The sequence below is a fragment of the Schistocerca piceifrons genome, chromosome 7 (genome assembly GCF_021461385.2).
Source record: "Schistocerca piceifrons isolate TAMUIC-IGC-003096 chromosome 7, iqSchPice1.1, whole genome shotgun sequence".
Classification (NCBI taxonomy): domain Eukaryota; kingdom Metazoa; phylum Arthropoda; class Insecta; order Orthoptera; family Acrididae; genus Schistocerca; species Schistocerca piceifrons.
In genome coordinates this window covers 581461494-581480784 of record NC_060144.1, presented here as the reverse complement: position 1 = coordinate 581480784, position 19291 = coordinate 581461494, and the positions used below count along the sequence as shown (strand labels likewise).

At 44.7% G+C, this 19291-nt stretch overlaps 1 protein-coding gene and 1 pseudogene across 1 annotated transcript in view; both read right to left on the bottom strand.

Moving 5' to 3' along the window:
- LOC124709096 (myrosinase 1-like) overlaps nucleotides 1–19291 on the bottom strand; it is a 243696-nt gene that overhangs the window by 213191 nt on the left and 11214 nt on the right. The gene's annotated exons all lie outside the window — the stretch shown is intronic.
- LOC124709268 lies at nucleotides 11038–11155 on the bottom strand (annotated as a pseudogene).

Below are 19291 nucleotides of genomic sequence, written 5' to 3'. Positions count from 1 at the left end.
GGAAGCCTTCCCATGTCAACACAACGCCATTGGTTGGAGACTACCAGGAGCAAGCCACCGAATCGCCATCCCATGTATAGACTGCCGTTAACATGACAGCACAGATGGGTGCAATTGCAACAGTGCCGTACCTGAGTAGCATGGAAGATTACGGAGTGGCTCTAATCAAACAATGATACTCTGTTCTGTACTGCCAGTAATCCCACGATTCTGTACAGAATTGAAATCCCAAGTATGACACCGCTTGAAACCTCTGATGCCTTCAGAAATGAGTCAACGTGTTAAATATATGACGTTTATAACGTAAGCGAGAAATTTTTTATAAAAGGTTTGAAATTACGTTTAAAGTTTGTTGGAAGTCACCAATTACTCTCATTACTGAACACTGGCGTAGTATAGGCTGGGTGATTTACGCTGTGTTTTATTCAAAAGGTAGTTTCCACACATCTCTACATCTACATCTACATCTATACTCCGCAAGCCACCTGACGTTGTGTGGCGGAGGGTACCTTGAATACCTCTATCGGTTCTCCCTCCTATTCCAGTCTCGTATTGTTCGTGGAAAGAAAGATTGTCGGTAGGCTTCTGTGTGGGCTCTAATCTCTCTGATTTTTTCCTCGTGGTCTCTTCGCGAGATATACGTAGGAGGGAGTAATGTACTGCTTGACCCCTCCGTGAAGGATGGTCTCGAAACTTCAACAATGTTTGTGACGTCGTATCTTCTGAACATGTGTCATACAATGATACAACTTTGCAGACATACACGGATCAGCCGAAACATGATGACCACTGCCCACAGCGATGTTGGTTGTCGCCTGGTGGCGTTTTAGGCACGTGAAGCGGTAACAAAACGATGTAAGCGGAGCAGACACGGACGGGAGGATCACCCTAACGAAGATATGGGCTGCAAGTAGGGAAATCCATTTGAGATAAGCGACTTTGACAAAGGGAAAATTATTATTATGCACAACTGGCCATTAAAATTGCTACACCAAGAAGATGACGTGCTGCAGACGCGAAATTTAACCGACAGGAAGAAGATGCTGTGATATGCAAATGATTAGCTTTTCAGAGCATTCACACAAGGTTGGCGCCGGTGGCGACACCTACAACTTGCTGACACGAGGAAAGTTTCCAACCGATTTCTCATACACAAACAGCAGTTGACCGGCGTTGCCTGGCGAAACATTGTTGTGATGCCTCGTGCAAGGAGCATAAATGCGTACCATCACGTTTACGACTTTGATAAAGGCCGGATTGTAGCCTATCGCGATTGTGGTTCATCGTATCGCGACATCGCTGCTCGTGTTGGTCGAGATCCAATGACTGGCGGCAGAATATGGAATCAGTGAGTTCAGGAGGGTAATACGGAACGCCGTGCTGGATCCCAACGGCCTCGTATCACTAGCAGTCGAGATGACAGGCATCTTATCCGCATGGCTGTAACGGATCGTGCAGCCACGTCTCAATCCCTGAGTCAACAGATGGGGATGTTTGCAAGACAAGAACCATCTGCATGAAGAGTTCGACGCAGTTTGCAGCAGCATGGACTATCAGCTCGGAGACCATGGCTGCGGTTACCCTTGACGCCGCATCACAGACAGGAACGCCTGCTATGGTGTACTCAACGACGAACCTGTGTGCACGAATGGCAAAACGTCATTTTTTCGATGCCTACGAAACCCTACATTTCAGCAGGATAATGCACGACCGCATGTTGCAGGTCCTGTACGGGCGTTTCTAGGTACAGAAAATGTTCGACTGCTGCCATCGCGAGCACATTCTCCAGATCTCTCACTAATTGAAAACGTCTGGTCTAAGGTGGCCGAGCAACTGGCTCGTCACAATACGCCAGTCACTACTCTTGATGAATTGTGGTATCGTGTTGAAGCTGCACGGGCAGCTGTACCTGTACACGCCATCCAAGCTCTGTTTGACTCAATGCCCAGGCTTATCAAGTTCGTTATTACGGCCAGAGGTGGTTGTTCTGGGTACTGATTTCTCTGGATCAATTCACCCAAATTGCGTGAAAATGTAATCACATGTCAGTTCTAGTATATATTTGTCCACTGAATACCCGTTTATCATCTGCATTTCTTCTTGGTGTAGCAATTTTAATGGCCAGAAGTGTATTATACAGTGCGTCTGAACGAGTATCTCGGAAGCGCCGAAGCTGGTCGAATGCTCAGGTGCTAGTTTCGCGAGCATCTACAGAAAGAGGTAGAAGGGCACTGAAACTACCAGTAGGCGCTGAATGTTTGGACGTCCACGACTGTTCACATAAAGAGTCTGCTCTGTAAAGTAGGACAGGTGGTGATCTGTGGCATTTGTGCCGAAAGAGCACAGTGCTGGTGCACGCGCAAGTGTTTCGGAGCACACCGTCCATCGTACAATGTTGAACATGGAGCTCCGCAGCAGGCCGCCGCTACGTGTTCACATGTAGACCCAACGATATCGTCAGTTACAATTGCAGTGGGCACGGGACCATCTGGATTCGACCACCGATCAATAGCAAAGTGTCGGCTCTTCGGGTAAACCACGTTTTTGCTACACTACGTCGATGGTCGCCTCCACAAACGGCGTCATCGAGGCGAACGGCGGCTCGAAACGTGCAGCGCGCCACGGACACAGGCTGGCGGGAGCAATATTATGCTTTGGGCGACAATTTCCTGCGTTTGCATGGGGGTGATAGCAACCGAAGATACGCTGACAGTTGCGAACCACCTGCATCCCTTCATGCTTGACGTCCTTCTCGACGGCGACGTCATCTTCCAGCAGTATAACTGTGCGCATCTCGGAGCCAGAAACGTATGACAGTGATTTGAGTAGCATTACAGTGATCTCACGTTGATATCTCGGCGACTAAAACCGCCTGATGTAAATCCTATGGAACCCATCTGGGTCACCATCGGACGCCATCGCCACGTATTCAAATCAGCGGTCCGTTATTTAGGCGAATTACGTGACTTCTGCGTAAACGTGTAATGCTGCACATCTCCACAAGCCTAAAAGAAACTGTCGGATCCCAGATACGCAGAATCAGTCATGTATTTCGTTACAAAGACGGACAGACAAGCTATTAAGCAGGTGGTCGTAATGTTTTGACTCATAGGCGTATTCTGTGATACACGTTGATACCGGCCGGCCGGTGTGGCAGAGAGGTTCTAGGAGCTTCAGTCTGGAACCGCGCGACCGCTACGGTCGCAGGTTCGAATCCTGCCTTCGGCATGGACGTGTGTGATGTCCATAGGTTAGTTAGGTTTAAGTAGTTCTAAGTTCTAGGGGACCTCAGCTGTTATGTCCCATAGTGCTTCGGCGGGGTCAGGGATTATCTCTGCCTCGTGATGACTGGGTGTTGTGTGATGTCCTTAGGTTAGTTAGGTTTAAGTAGTTCTAAGTTCTAGGGGACTGATGACGTTAAGTCCCATAGTGCTCAGAGCCATTTGAACAATAGTGCTTAGAGCCATTTGAACCATGTTGTTGATATCGTATGCAATGTGCGTTGCGAATAGAGTTGTCAGTAAAGGAGGAATAAATGAAAACGTCATGCCTGATGTGGCACTTTTACTGCATGAGCAAAAAAATGGCTCTGAGTACTATGCGACTTAACTTCTGAGGTCATCAGTCGCCTAGAACTTAGAACTAATTAAACCTAACTAACCTAAGGACATCACACACATCCATGCCCGAGGCAGGATTTGAACCTGCGACCGTAGCGGTCGCTCGGTTCCAGACTGTAGCGCCTAGAACCGCAAGGCCACTCCCGGCGGCACTGCTTGAGCAGCGAAAGTGAAGTAAAAGATAAACATATTTCCTTTCATCATTTGCTGCGGGAGTAGCGGGCGTCAGCCAGAAAAAGTTTCATAAAAGTTGGAAATTATATCTCAACTTTATTGCAAGTCGCTGAGTGCTCTAATTCTAAAATATTGCGTGCACGATGTCAGGGCATTTCCGCACCATCAGGTACACTGCCCCAAGACATACGCACCGCTACTAACAGTAATACTTGTATTACTGAGATAAACCTGTGACGTAAGATTATATCTCTTAATGTGTAGATTATGATAACGTTTCAAATTTTAAATTTGGCCAGTAATTATGTAAAATACTGAAAATCAAATTATTGTTCCCCGTGAGAATCGCGACGTGTTTCTGTCTGTACAGGGTGGTCCGTTGATAGTGACCGGTCCAAATATCTCACGAAATAAGCATCAAACGAAAAAACTACAAAGAACGAAACTCGTCTAGCTTGAAGGGGGAAAGCAGATGGCGCTATGGTCGGCGCGCTATATGGCGCTGCCATAGGTCAAACGGATATCAACTGCGTTTTTTTTTAATAGGAACCCCCATTTTTTATTACATATTCGTGTAATACGTAGAGAAATATGAATGTTTTAGTTGGACCACTGTTTTCGCTTTGTGATCGATGGCGCTGTAATAGTCACAAACGTATAAGTACGTCGTATCACGTAACATTCCGCCAGTGCGGACGGTATTTGCTTCGTGATACATTACTCATGTTAAAATGGACCGTTTACTAATTGCGGGAAAGGTCGATATCGTGTTGATGTATGACTATTGGGATCAAAATGCCCAATGGGCGTGTGCTATGTATGCTGCTCGGTATCCTGGGCGACATCATCCAAGTGTCCGGACCGTTCGCCGGACAGGTAGTTATTCAAGGAAGGAGGAAGTGTTCAGCCACATGTGAAAGTTCAACCACGACCTGCAACAAATGATGATGCCCAAGTAGGCATTACGGGAGGAAGGATATTGGCGCCCATTTTATCGATGACAATTTAAATGGTGCAGTGTATGCTGATTTCCTACGTAATGTTCTACCGATGTTACTACAAGAAGTTCCAGTGCATGAAAACGCAGGTGATATCCGTTTGACCTATGGCAGCGCCATCTAGCGGGCCAACCATGACGCCATCTGGTTTCCCCCTTCAAGCTAGACAAGTTTCGTTCTCTGTAAATTTTTCGTTTGATGCTTATTTCGTGAGAAATTTGGCCCGGTTACGATCAATGGACCACCCTGTATGTGGAGGTGAATCACAGGAACCACTGCAGGGATTTCAGTAATACATAGACACATTCACGAGAAATGTCAGTGTGTATAACTCACTGTTAACAGTAATATTGCGAGTGCAATATAAACTCACTGGATAAAAAATTAGTCAGTCCAGTGCGCACACACGAATGATTCGTTAAGCCTTTTAAGACAGGCACAGCAATCGAGTCACATGCTCAATAGCGCGCGCGCACTGCCTGGACGTGAACATAAGACAGTGGCGGGCTGCGAGGCATTTATGTTTCAAGCGAACGTTGTACATAAACATGGGTAAATGTAAGGAAGTGACAGACTGCAAATAGGAGCAATCGTGTTTGGCCATGCTCATGTTCATACAGCGTCTGAAGTTACTGGCTTCCATGGTGTTTCGCGGCGTAATGTTCAACGTGTCTACAAACGTAACACGCGTGGCTATGAAACATGGCGTCGGAATTGTCATCGGAAAAGGCGCCTGACAGAGACACAGGAGACTCATTTCACGGACTATGAATCAGAATCACTCCGAAACCCGACAGGAATTGCTGCATGAAGGTCCATCACCACCTGTTGGCGAGAGATCACTGCGACGGAAACTGCATGTATTGAACATCTGACGTCGGTCATCTCGCAATATTCCATTGATAGTCCTATTTTTCAAGAAGACAACAGAAAGGTCCACCAGGCTGGAAGAATATGTGACTGATTTCCTGAACACTCACTCCTTTGTCACATCTCGACTGGCCTGCAAAATCACACAACTTAAACCCCACAGAAAATCTGTGGGATACGTTGGAACAGCAGGTGAAACGTCGGCCTCAGAACCCCAACGATTTTGTGGATCTGCGCAATTAAGTCCTCAGCGAGTGGCTCAACCTGGATGCGACGTACCTGAAGAACGTTGTGGAATCACTTACTAACCGAATCTAGGCGGTTATCAAGTCCAGGGGCGGAATTACACGGTATTAAACTACGCGTGTAATGATTTTTCTACGGGTCACTAATTTTCGTCCAGTGAGGTTATTATAAATGAAGGTCCGCCCGTCACATATTTCAGTCTGTTTGTGAAGGCTCATCTCAGGGATTACTGTAGGGATTTTGATACAGCTTTTGCTAACAGATATGCACAATTCCTGAAAAATAAGGTGAGTTTCCTTGCCTTGATTAATAGGCACGTTTCTTTGTTATGTTACGAATTACACTACTGGCCACTAAAATTGCTACACCAAGAAGAAATGCAGATGATAAACGGGTATTCATTGGACAAATATATTATACTAGAACTGACATGTGATTACATTTTCACGCAATTTGGGTGCATAGATCCTGAGAAATCAGTACCCAGAACAACCACATCTGGCCGTAATAACGGCCTTGATACGCCTGGGCATTGAGTCAAACAGAGTTTGGATGGCGGGTGCAGCTACAGCTGCCCATGCAGCTTCAACACGATACCACAGTTAGTTCATCAAGAGTAGTGACTGGCGTATTATGACGAGCCAGTTGCTCGGCCATCATTAACCAGACGTTTTCAATTGGTGAGAGATCTGGAGAACTGACCAGGGCAGCAGTCTACAATTTTCTGAATCCAGAAATGCCCGTATAGGACCTGCAACATGCGGTCGTGCATTATCATGCTGAAATGTAGGGTTTCGCAGGGATCGAATGAAGGGTAGAGCCACGGGTCGTAACACATCTGAAATGTAACGTCGACTGTTCAAAGTGCCGTCAATGCGAACAAGAGGTGAGCGAGGCAAATAACCACTGGTAAGCCACACCATCACGTAGGGTGATACGCCAGTATGGCGATGACGAATACACGCTTCCAACGTGCGTTCACCGCGATGCTGCCAAACACGGAATCGACCATCATGATGCTGTAAACAGAACCTGGATTCATCCGAAAAAATGACGTTTTGCCATTCGTGCACCCAGGGTCGTCGTTGAATACACCATCGCAGGCGCTCCTGTCTGTGATAGAGCGTCAAGGGTAACCGCAGCCATGGTCTCCAACCTGATAGTCCATGCTGCTGCAGACGTCGTCGAACTGTTCGTGCAGATGGTTGTTGTCTTGCAAACGTCCCCATCTGTTGACTCAGGGATCGAGACGTGGCTGCACGATCCGTTACAGGCGTGCAGATAAGATGCCTGTCATCTCGACTGCTAGTGATACGAGGCCTTTGGGATCCAGCACGGCGTTCCGTATTACCAACCGATTCCATATTCTGCTAACAGTCATTGGATCTCGACCAACGCGAGCAGCAATGTCGCGATACGATAAACCGCAATCGCGATAGGCTACAATCCGACCTTTATCAAAGTCTGAAACGTGACGGTACGTGCCGGCCGCGGTGGTCTCGCGGTTCTAGGCGCTCAGTCCGGAACCGCGCGACTGCTACGGTCGCAGGTTCGAATCCTGCCTCGGGCATGGATGTGTGTGTTGTCCTTAGGTTAGTTAGGTTTAAGTAGTTCTAAGTTCTAGGGGACTAATGACCACAGATGTTAAGTCCCATAGTGCTCAGAGCCATTTTTTTCGTTATGGTACGCGTTTCTCCTCCTTACACTAGGCATCACAACAACGTTTCACCAGGCAATGCCGGTCATTTTCTGTTTGTGTATGAGAAATCGGTTGGAAACTTTCCTCGTGTCAGCACGTTGTAGGTGTCGCCACCGGCGCTAACCTTGTGTGAATGCTCTGAAAAGCTAATCATTTGCATATAACAGCATCTTCTTCCTGTCGGTTAAATTTCGCGTCTGTAGCGCGTCATCTTCAAGGTGTAGCAATTTCAATGGCCAGTAGTGTAGTTAAAAGTTTGATCAGAAAATATAGTAAAAGGTTCATTATAAACCTAGGGCTATGTTACTCTTATATGTTTTGAGACGTGGGCACAGCATCATGTGTGACATTTAACTTAATTTATCTCGTGTTAGGCATATCCGATAGAGTTCCGGTTGGAGCAGATGAAAATATGATGTATTCTTGAGCTTCCGTTCGCACAACGTGTTCACTTAAATTCGGTAAAAAGAAGTCTGCCACGTGTCGAAAATTCGGTGAAATAGCCAGAAAATGAATTTTTGTAAGCTTTCCAGTGCAGCTCTTCCAGAAAACACTGATGTCGGTTCCATCTGTGTGCAGTCAATAGTTTGCGAATCTAAGCGAGCTGAATAAAATGTTAGAAGTTGTGTGCATGACGCGGAAACAACTTTGCGCCTCCACACACTCTTGCCAAAACATAAATTCTCTGGGAGTTTTGAACAGTCTATAGGTGTTTTAGGCCAGAGCTCCCAAACTTCTTTCTCTCGGAGACCACGTTCCAGTTTTTTCTGCTTTGGGTAAACCACCTGCTGTTCATATACTGAATTTTTACGAAGTCACGACTTCAATTGTGTTTCTGACATCTGATACAGTGCTCACGTTGAGTGATTTTAACCGTAGGAGTGCATGGCGAAAAACTTAAAAAGCATGCGAGAATTATACATTTATTAATTTAAACTACACAACACGCAAATATCGTAAAGTTAATTGGTAAATACTTGTAATTGTAGCGATACGCAAGATGGACATTAGCAAAATTCGAATATTTTCCTTCTTTTTAATTAGGTTTAACCCCAAACCTCCCCGGTCAGTGATTACCAATTTGTTCCTCTTTTCATGAAGATTGGCAACTGTGCCAAAACCCCATTCCAAGAGGTTAGAAGGTGGGAAAGCTATCGAAAACATTCTCGCAGTGATCCACAACACAGGGTAAACAACACGTATGTTTGTCTGAGCCAGAATTGCCAATATCGCTTCTAAAGTGTATCTTAAGTACCTCTTTAGAGTTTATACTGATCAATTCTTCTTGAAATACGGCATCCCTTTCTGCAATAGCACTGTATGGATCGATAATCCGCAGTGCTATTTACTCAGTTAAAACAACCTCAATTCTGAGTTTAAAGTCTCTGTAAAGGACTTTTAGTCTTGACCATAGGTTGAAATGTGACTGTCCTGCAGTTTGACTGCGACAAATTGGAAAACTGGGAAAATTTGCACGTTCCATTGATTTGTTTCATTACTTTCTCGGGCAAGAGAAGCTGAAATGATGGACTATGTTTTGCCGAAGCTGAGAATGTCACCTTGTAATTGCAAGTTAGCCTCATTAAATTTAGTAAACATATTTGTTAAATAAGGCGTTTCTGGGTTTCAGTCGATTAAAATTTTTTAAATTGTATCTTTAGTATTTAAAAACACTAAAATGGTCTCAAAAAGTTTGACAATTCTCGTCAAACATAAACCTTTTGAAACCAGCGTACTTCAGTGTGAAGGAGTAACCGATCAAAGCTCTCGACAACTTTTTCGCATTACGGCACCAATTACTCAGAATTCAACGCACTGTTTCGAATTATGTTCACTGCATTAATGATAAATTGAAGAGATTTATTTAATTTACCACCAAGATTTTTGTTTAAAAATGAAATACCTCCAGTTGGAGGAATTTCATTTTTAGTAAAAATCATACCAGCTGTGTCCCACCTTCATCCAATTTAAATATGAATGTACGAAGACCAAGATTTTTAGCAACTGTATGTTAGTGTTGTATGACGCAGTGTATTCCAGACCCCGGGTACATTTTGTTCTAAGGGGCTTGTAAATCCATGACCGCGCCGAAATATGACAGGAGCTTCATCTCCTGTTGCTGATATTATATTTGGTGAATGGATCGTTTTTTCCATCAAATAATCTTACAAAGCTTTAAATATTGGTTCACCGTTAGCGTCTGTTGCCACAGTTCTTAGGAAGAGGAATTCTTCTTGGGTTTCTTGGTCCATAAGGAAACAAACATACGACAGTAACAATGATTAATTACCAGGTAAAGTTGATTCGTCCAATTGCATGGATAAATTGGTTGTTTGGAGATAATTACACAAGATGATTTCAGTATCATAACTACTTTCATCAATAAGTCTATGAAATGTGTTTTTATTCAAAGGAATTTTTCTTCATAAGTAGGTCGGTGTAGAGTATTTTTTTAAATCCTGTTCAGCGTGTGGCAAAATTAATTGTTCCCCAACAGTACGCGGATTTCCAGATATTGCTATAAGTAGTGAGACATGATAAGACTCCTGCAAACCACATCTTTCTGTGACGTCGAAGTGAACAAGCTGTCTACCATGAGTCCTTCTGAAGTTTTTCTTTAAGTATTTGTAAGTATTTCAAATCTTTACCTATTTTATCAGGGTGATACTTTCTCAGATCAGCCTGCAGCTTGGACGATTTCACAGCGCAATTGATGCTGAGTTGAAATGCCGTAACATAGTAAAGAACGAGATTTTCAGTTTTTAAACCTTCAAAATAATTTCTAATTTTATGATTAAAACTGTGCAAACATTGTTACGAAATTCTAATTAGAACAATTTTTATTTCACTTTTCAAAATGTTATGCGGTCCAGGAAAGTTACCCAACTTGTGATGGGTTTCTTATTCAAACCTTCGCATGTCCAAAAACATTATATACGGAAGTATGTGCATTTTACTCGTCTGTTGTAAGAACTTTGGTCTTTCGGTTGGTGCCATTGCCATAGCAACCTGTTGTGTTTACAGTTCAGTTTTTGATCTGTGAGTTAGTGTCCAGAGTCTTCAGTTTCGTTTCCACGTAGTCCAGATCTTGTTATTCGTCTTCTTGTTATATTCTGTGTTGAGTGACATAATTTCTTAGATGCTTCTATGTGTATAATTATTTAAAAAGCGCACATTCCATGTGAATGGATTTACAGACAGCTTTTGTGGAAGTGATTCTGTTGGAATATCTTATCGCTCTCGCAGTATAGATACGTCTCCATAATAATAGCCGACTGGCGTTCCTTAAAAACTAAACTCCGTCCGAACAGGTCTCGGAAGGCCCGAACGGTAATGACCGACCGCCTTGTCATGATCAGCCCAGAGCCGTCACTGAATCAAAGAAGTACAGCTCCTCAATTTGCCTCACAAGGGCTGAGAGCACCCCGCTTGCCAACAGCGCTAGGCTGACCAGATGGTCACCCATCCAGGTGCTAGCCAAACCCGCCAGCGCTTAACTTCGGTGATCTGACTGGAACCGGTGTTACCACTGCGGCAAGGCCGTTGGCACAAAAGTTCCTTATCACCATAAAAATTATTTCCTAGTGGCTGTTATAGAAGCAATTAAGCTGGTCAATAGAGGCTTGAGGTACCCCGATGATCTCAGTAAATGTCTTCCAGGTTGTGCCCAGAACCAAAGATGTCCTCCATCAACCTCATATGGACTAGTGTACATAAGAATACATTTTTTGGGATAAAAACTGGAATAGGGAATCAGTGATGCTCTTATTTCTTTCAGTTTTGGTAGATCAAAGATCGTGAAAAGGCTTGACATTTTTCGTGATGTTAACACGACAAAGGCTTAGGCTCTGAGCACTATGGGACTTAACATCTGAGGTCATCAGTCCCCTAGAACTTAGAACTACTTAAACCTAACTAACCTAAGGACATCACACAACACCCAGCCATCAAGAGGCAGAGAAAATCCCTGGCCCCGCCGGGAATCGAACCCGGGAACCCGGGCGTGGGAAGCGAGAACGCTACCGCACGACCACGAGCTGCGGGCTAACACGACAAAGGTCTTTAGCTTCTGGACAACGTGCGAGTAAGTAAAGCTCACTATGCAGCTGGATTTACTACAAAGAAAGCAAGGGCACCAAGAAGATGAAAGCTTCTAGGTGAAGAAGAAGAAGAAGAAGAAGAAGAAACAAAGGATGACACTGATTGCGCTACTGGACACTTGTGTTGGCAAAATTAGAGATATCTGAGAATCTTCAAAACAAATTACTTGAGTCGCATTTTGTAGCATTTGGAATGTTGATTGTTATGTGTACCTTTATTTCAGAAATCACTGAACTAATGACGTTCAAATTTCCACAAATACTACAAAATCGTTTAAGAGGTAGGACTGAACTAGAATGATAAGAACTGGCTTATTCTCTGAGTTAGGGGGATTTGTATGGACTTTTCCCCAATTAAACGTGGCTTGAAGGGTAAACAGTTCATTACTACTAAATTAACAAAAAATAAACACTGATTTTAGTTTAGTGAACTAATAATACATGATGAAATCAGCTGTCAAAATTTTAGAATTCTCGGTATAACGCAGAGAGAAAGGTGTTTAAAGGAAGGAGAGGCACACAGCAGTCAGTCTCAATCCCACTGGTTTTTAACACGCTTGCAAATCCAAGTTTCGGCTATAAGTGGCCATCTTCAGGGCATTTTCGATAAAATTCAACAGACTTGCGACAGTTCATGTCACCATATGTTCTTACAGGTGTATAGGTAGAAGAACACCTGAGTGCCCTTCTACCTGTACGAGTACACCTGAAAGAACAGGTGGTGACATGAACCGCCGGCCGGCCGCTTTGACCGAACGGTTCTAGGCGCTTCAGTCCGGAACCGCGTGACCGCTACGGTCGCAGATTCGAATCCCGCATCGGGCGTGGGGCACTGCTGTGTGATGTCCTTAGGGTAGTTAGGTTTAAGTCCACTACTGGCCATTAAAATTGCAGATGATAAACGGGTATTCATTGGACAAATATATTATACTAAAACTGACATGTGATTACATTTTCACGCAGTTTGGGTGCATAGATCCTGAGAAATCAGTACCCAGAACAACCACCTCTGGCCGTAATAATGACCTTGATACACCTGGGCATTGAGTCAGAGCTTGGATGGCGGGTGCAGGTACAGCTACCCATGCAGTTTCAACAAGATACCACAGTTCATCAAGAGTACTGACTGGCGTATTGTGACGAGCCAGTTGCTCGGCCACCATTCACCAGATGTTTTCCATTGGTGAGAGATCTGGAGAATGTGCTGGCCAGGGCAGCAGTCGAACATTTTCTGTATCCAGAAAGGCCCGTACATTATACTGCTGAAATGTAGGTTTCTCAGGGATCGAATGAAAGGTAGAGCAACGGGTCGTAACAGATCTGAAATGTAACGTCCACTGTTCAAAGTGCTGTCAACGTCAACAAGAGGTGACCGAGACGTGTAACCTATGGCACCCCATACCATCACGCCGGGTGATACGCCAGTATGGCGATGACGAATACACGCTTCCAATGTGCGTTCACCGCGATGTCGCCTAACACGGATGCGACCATCATGATACTGTAAACAGAACCTGGATTCGTCCGAAAAAATGACGTTTTGCCATTCGTGCACCCAGGTTCGTCGTTGAGTACACCATCGCAGGCGCTCCTGTCTGTGGTGCAGCGGCAAGGGTAACCGCAGCCACGGTCTCCGAGCTGATAGTCCATGCTGCTGCAAACGTCGTCGAGCTGTTCGCGCAGATGGTTGTTGTCTTGCAAACGTCCCCATCTGTTGACTCAGGGATCGAGACGTGGCTGCACGATCGGTTACAATCATGCGGATAAGATGCCTGTCATCTCGACTGCTGGTGATACGAGGCCGTTGGGATCCAGCACGGCGTTCCGTATTACCCTCCTGAACCCACCGATTCCATATTCTGCTAACAGTCATTGGACCTCGACCAACGCGAGCAGCAATGTCGCGATACGATAAACCGCAATCGCGATAGGCTACAATCCGACCTTTATCAAAGTCGGAAACGTGATGGTACGCGTTTCTCCTCCTTACACGAGACATCACAACAACGTTTCACCAGGCAACGCCGGTTAACTGCTGTTTGTGTATGAGAAATCGGTTGGAAACTTTCCTCATGTCAGCACATTGTAGGTCTCGCCACCGGTGCCAACCCTGTGTGAATGCTCTGAAAAGCTAATCATTTGCATACCACAGCATCTACTTCCTGTCGGTTAAATTTCGCGTCTGTAGCACATCATCTTGGTGGTGTAGCAATTTTAATGGCCAGTAGTGTAGGTATAAGTTCTAGGGGACTGATGACCTCAGATGTTAAGTCCGATAGTGCCGACAGCCATTTGAACCATTTTTTTGAACGCCGCAAGTGTGTTGAATTGTAACGTAAATGCACAGAAAATGGCTATTTATAGTCGAAATCTAGATTTGCAGGAGCGATAAACACTAGTGGGATTCATACCGACTACTGTGTGCCTCTCCTTCCTTACGTACTACGGTCGCCGTGCACAAAGGTTCTTGAGGGAATCAAAGTTGGTTAAGGTACATAAAGTTGGCGAATTTGACATTGGTGAGATAGGGTGTTAAAACATTGTTCCGCCCTGCCTGTATGGGATTTTCTGCTCACATGGCTGCCCTGCAAGTTTAGTCTATCGATGGAGGTCGACATAGACTACTTTGGGGGATCGGTGTTTTAGGCGAGGGAGCGCGTCCCGGACGTCCGGAGTGCCGTGGTAGCGGCAGGAGCGGCGGCTCACCTGCAGCTGCCAGGTGGCGGCGGCGGCGTCGAGGAGCAGCGAGACGGCGGGGCTCGGCGGGCGGCAGGAGCCGGGGGCGGCCCAGGCGGCGGCGGGGGCGGCGGCTGCGGAGGCGGGCAGCCGGGGGCGCGCCGACAGCTGCGGCGGCGACAGCAGCGCCCCGCGCGACACAGCGGCGCACGCCGAACAGCCGCGGCGCTGAAACACGCCGCCAAGCGTCCTGTAGCGGTCGCCCTCACACCGCACGTGTTTCTCAGCGTGAAGCACGCCGAGATGCGGTCTCCTTCGTAGCTACTGCGTGCCCAGGCACAAACTGGTACACGGGGCGCTATTTGGGATCAGTAGACCCCCAGCCTAAACCTGTAGTGCCGGACCTACGGGGGGAAACTTTGCGACAACTAAGCCGCGAAACAACATTCAAAGCAATTTTGGAGCAGTATATTAAGATCACCGTTTATATTATTTTACATCTACATCTATAATCTACACGACCACTCTGCAATTCACACTTAAGTCGCAGGTAGAGGATGTATCGAACGACCTTTACAATATTTCTTTACCGTTCTACTATCTAAGAGCGAACGGGAAAACGATATATATATATATATATATATATATATATATATATATATATATATATATATATATATATATTACGAATGGAATATGAACGTGTGGAAAATTAGGTCACTCAATAATATTCATTCAATTATGTAATTATTTCTTAAAAATATGATAATTATGTAAAACAGAGACAATATTTGTCTCACATTCTTTGTTAATCTATGTCATTCTTATCTTTTCTTTTGTACCCTTTCGTCTTCTTCTTCTGATGTACATCGCCGACGCAAGACGCGCATCGATTTGAGGTTTGTTGAATGAAAAACATTTAATGTAAAATTATTGTACTTTTATGTTCATTTGCTGGTAAACGAAAAAACAAATAGAGCCAAATGCGTTAAAACTATTTATGATTAATTATTGAAAAACCAGTTCCTCTTTTAATTATAATTTTGTATTGATTGTTTTATCATAGCTGCAAGAAGCGCAGCCATTGTTAGTTGCGATTATATAGCAACTTCGTCTGTACTTCTAGTTGAAAATAGCATGGGCTTGTGTTAAACTAATTTGCAAAACAATTTAATAATTTCTTTATTGGTGGCACCAATTTAAATGATTAATTATTTATTGAGTAAAGGAAAATATCAATTAAAAAAGAAATCCTCTATCTTTTGTTGGCCGCCATCTTAACTTTTATCACAGCGGCAAATTTAAATTGCTTGAAACTGCAAACAATATTCTGATGTGTAAGAAATAAATGTGCACCGGTGGTACTGAACTCTATTTACAAAAGAGAAAAAATTAATCGAATCAGACTGCATTTTCTAAAAACAGTGTTGATGGTATTTATTGTTGAACAAGATTTCATTGCTGATGTATGAGGCCAAAATTAAACTACGCACGAATCATGGAGAATAATATTTCTGGTAGCATACGTCAGTGTTGTGTGCGGGTGGTATTCTGTGGCTCCTTTTCATGATCAATTTGCTAAGAATAATTAAATCCATCGAAGACAAAAATTACAAAAGCTCTGATGTACGATCTGTAATTTTAGTGATATTAACACAACTTACAGTCAACATTATTACACTACGTCAGGTAGAATTCTTGTGCAATTTGAACAAAATAATTATCCGCGAGAAGTTGTAGTATGAATAATGCATTATACATGTGTATAATATTGTCACTATCATTTACAAAATCAAATCAATGCAACTGCTAAAAAAACAGAGTGAATTCAAACCGCAGAAAACCATAGAGTATCGTGTTCATCCATACTCATTGCATTTGTCCATGTTGATGATACGCAAAAACCCGCCACAACACCTACGAAACGGGTTAGCCACCAATTTTGGTGCCGCAATCTTACTGCGGTCCAGTGTCGTACCTCTAGCTGTAGCGTCCGCTTTCGCCCTCCTGACGTCGATGAATTTGGAAAAGTTATCGAAATGCAGGTCGTCACTGGTGGAGCATGGATGTAATTTGCTGGTTATGGCAATACGGGAACCTGCTCACGAGTGAAATGGCAATGGAAACCATTAGAGGTATCAAAAGAAACTTCATCTGCACCACTAAAGAAGGTTTCAAACGTTCCTTCCGTCTGTTCCTCGCAGCTTCCATCGCGAAGTGATACACACACACACACACACACACAAAATGGTTCATATGGCTCTGAACACTATGGGACTTAACTTCTGAGGTCATCAGTCCCCTAGAACTTAGAACTACTTAAACCTAACTAACCTAAGGACATCACACACATCCATGCCCGAGGCAGGATTCGAACCTGCGACCGTAGCGGTCGCGCGGTTCCAGACTGTAGCGCCTAGAACCTCTCGGACACTCCGGCCGACACACAAACACACACACACACACACACACACACACACGCACGCACGCACGCACGCACTCATACACACACACACACACACACACACACACACACACACACACACGAGGAGGCGGACACAAGCACGCTCTCTTGGCCTCGTGCCGCGCCCAAGAGAAATTACGCGACGTACTGCTCTGAGGATTTAATTGGTGTCGTTAATTTTGGCGGACCTGGATTTACCGTCAGCACTGCTACATTATTCCATCAGTATGAATAAGGGTCGACTACTTGATGTAGAAATACTTCCACGGTAGAGGCAAGAGACCGTTCAGATTTGCACAACTTTGAAATATAAGTAGAAAGATCTCGATCGCACAAAACTTTATTATTGCTTAATAAAGAATTGTACGATCAAGACCTTTCTACGTATATTTCAAAGTTGTGCTGAATGTTACCAGTCACGCTTTGACCTGCGAGACGGGGTCAAACTTCATACAACTCCGAAGTCAAGAATTAAAACCCTATAACTGTGTAACAACTTTCACGAAAGATTCCAAGAATATAAACACAGATAACAGTTATTTACCACCTACAACTGGCTGCTACCCAACAGCAAAACAGGAATGTCACTCGAAATCCACAGGGAAAAGTGTCACACAAAAATATCACCCTCAGATTTGTACGGAAACAAATGAAAGAAAACGATTTATTGTCACATAGACAACACGGATTCAGAAAATATCGTTCTTGTGAAACACAACTAGCTCTTTATACTCATGAAGTAATAAGTGCTATCGACAGGGGATGTCAAGTTAATTCCATATTCTTAGATTTCCAGAAGGCTTTCGACACCGTTCCCCACAAGCGTCTTCTAATCAAACTGCGTGCCTATGGAGTATCGCCTCAGCTGTGCGACTGGATTCGTGATTTCCTTTCAGAAACGGCACAGTTCGTAGAAATAGACGGAAAGTCATCGAGTAAAACAGAAGTAATATCCGGCGTTCCCCAAGGAAGTGTTATAGGCCCTCTATTGTTCCTAATCTACAGGGTGAAAAGTATTTAAACCGACAAACTCTGGGAGGTTGTAGGGAACATCAAAACAAATAATTTTCCCTAGTGTCATTTTTTCCTATGAGGATTATTTAAACCAGTGGAGGCCTTATTTCGCTCTTCAGTTGTTAGAGGCCGTATTACGATCTTCGGTTGTAGGCAACTGCTGTCCACCAGTGTAGTAGTGCATTGTCTCCGTTTACTAATGGACCGATACGTCTGGAGTGAGACACTGATACGGACGAACTGCACAGCGGGTTTATCAACAACAATATCCTAATCGCCGTATCCCGCATCATGCGACCTTTGCTGCTGCGTACCAACGTCTGCGTGAAACTGGTTCAGTTGGCAGATTACCTGAACAGGGACGCCGTCGCACGGTAAGAACGCTGCAATTTGAGGAAGCTGTCTTGCAGCATGTGAAGCGGGATCCTTCAATCAGCACTCGTGCAATTGCACGTAACATGGGGACGAATCAGACGAATGTAAGAACAGTCCTTCGAGAGCAGTTGTTACGTCCATTTCACTTACATCGTGTCCACAACCTGGAACTAGTTGATTATCCACCCAGGGCACAGGTTTCGCAGTGGTACCTGGATCAGTGTGAAATGCATCCTACATTTCCACCCTCTGTGTTGTTTACGGATAAAGCAACGTTCGGGCATGATGGAGTCTTCAACATGTATAATTCGCATGTTTGGAGTGAGGATAACCCACATGCCACAGTTACTAGCGCTCATCAAGTGCGGTTCTTCGTTAATGTGTGGGTCGGTGTTGTTGGGGACTGTTTAATTGGGTCGTATCTGCTACCTAGGCCGTTAAATGCCAGGCACTATTACAATTTTCTCGCCAGAGCATTGCCAGAATTGGTGGATGACGTCCCGCTCCCTACAAGACAACGCATGTGGTTCCAACATGAAGGGGCGCCGGCACATTTCAGTCGTCGTGCGCGTCGATTCCTGGTCCGACGGTTCCCAGAAACGTGGATTGGCTCGATCCCCAGATATGTCAAAATGTTCAAATGTGTGTGAAATCTTATGGGACTTAACTGCTAAGGTCATCAGTCCCTAAGCTTAATCACAACTTAACCTAAATTCTCCTAAGGACAGACACAGACACACACACACACATACACACACACACACACACACACACACACACACACCCATGGCCGAGGGACGGCTCGAACCTCCGCCGGGACCAGCCGCACAGTCCATGGGTGTAGCGCCTTAGACCGCTCGGCTAATCCCGCGCGGCCCAGATATGTCCCCTCTGGACTTTTTTGTGTGGGGAGAGATGCGCAACCTTGTTTACGCAACTCCTGTTGCATCAGAAGATAATCTGGTTGCCTGGATAGTAGCAGCAGCAGCAGGAACAATACAGGTTACTCCTGGGGTTTTTGCTCGTGTCAGACAGAACATGATCCGACGATGTAA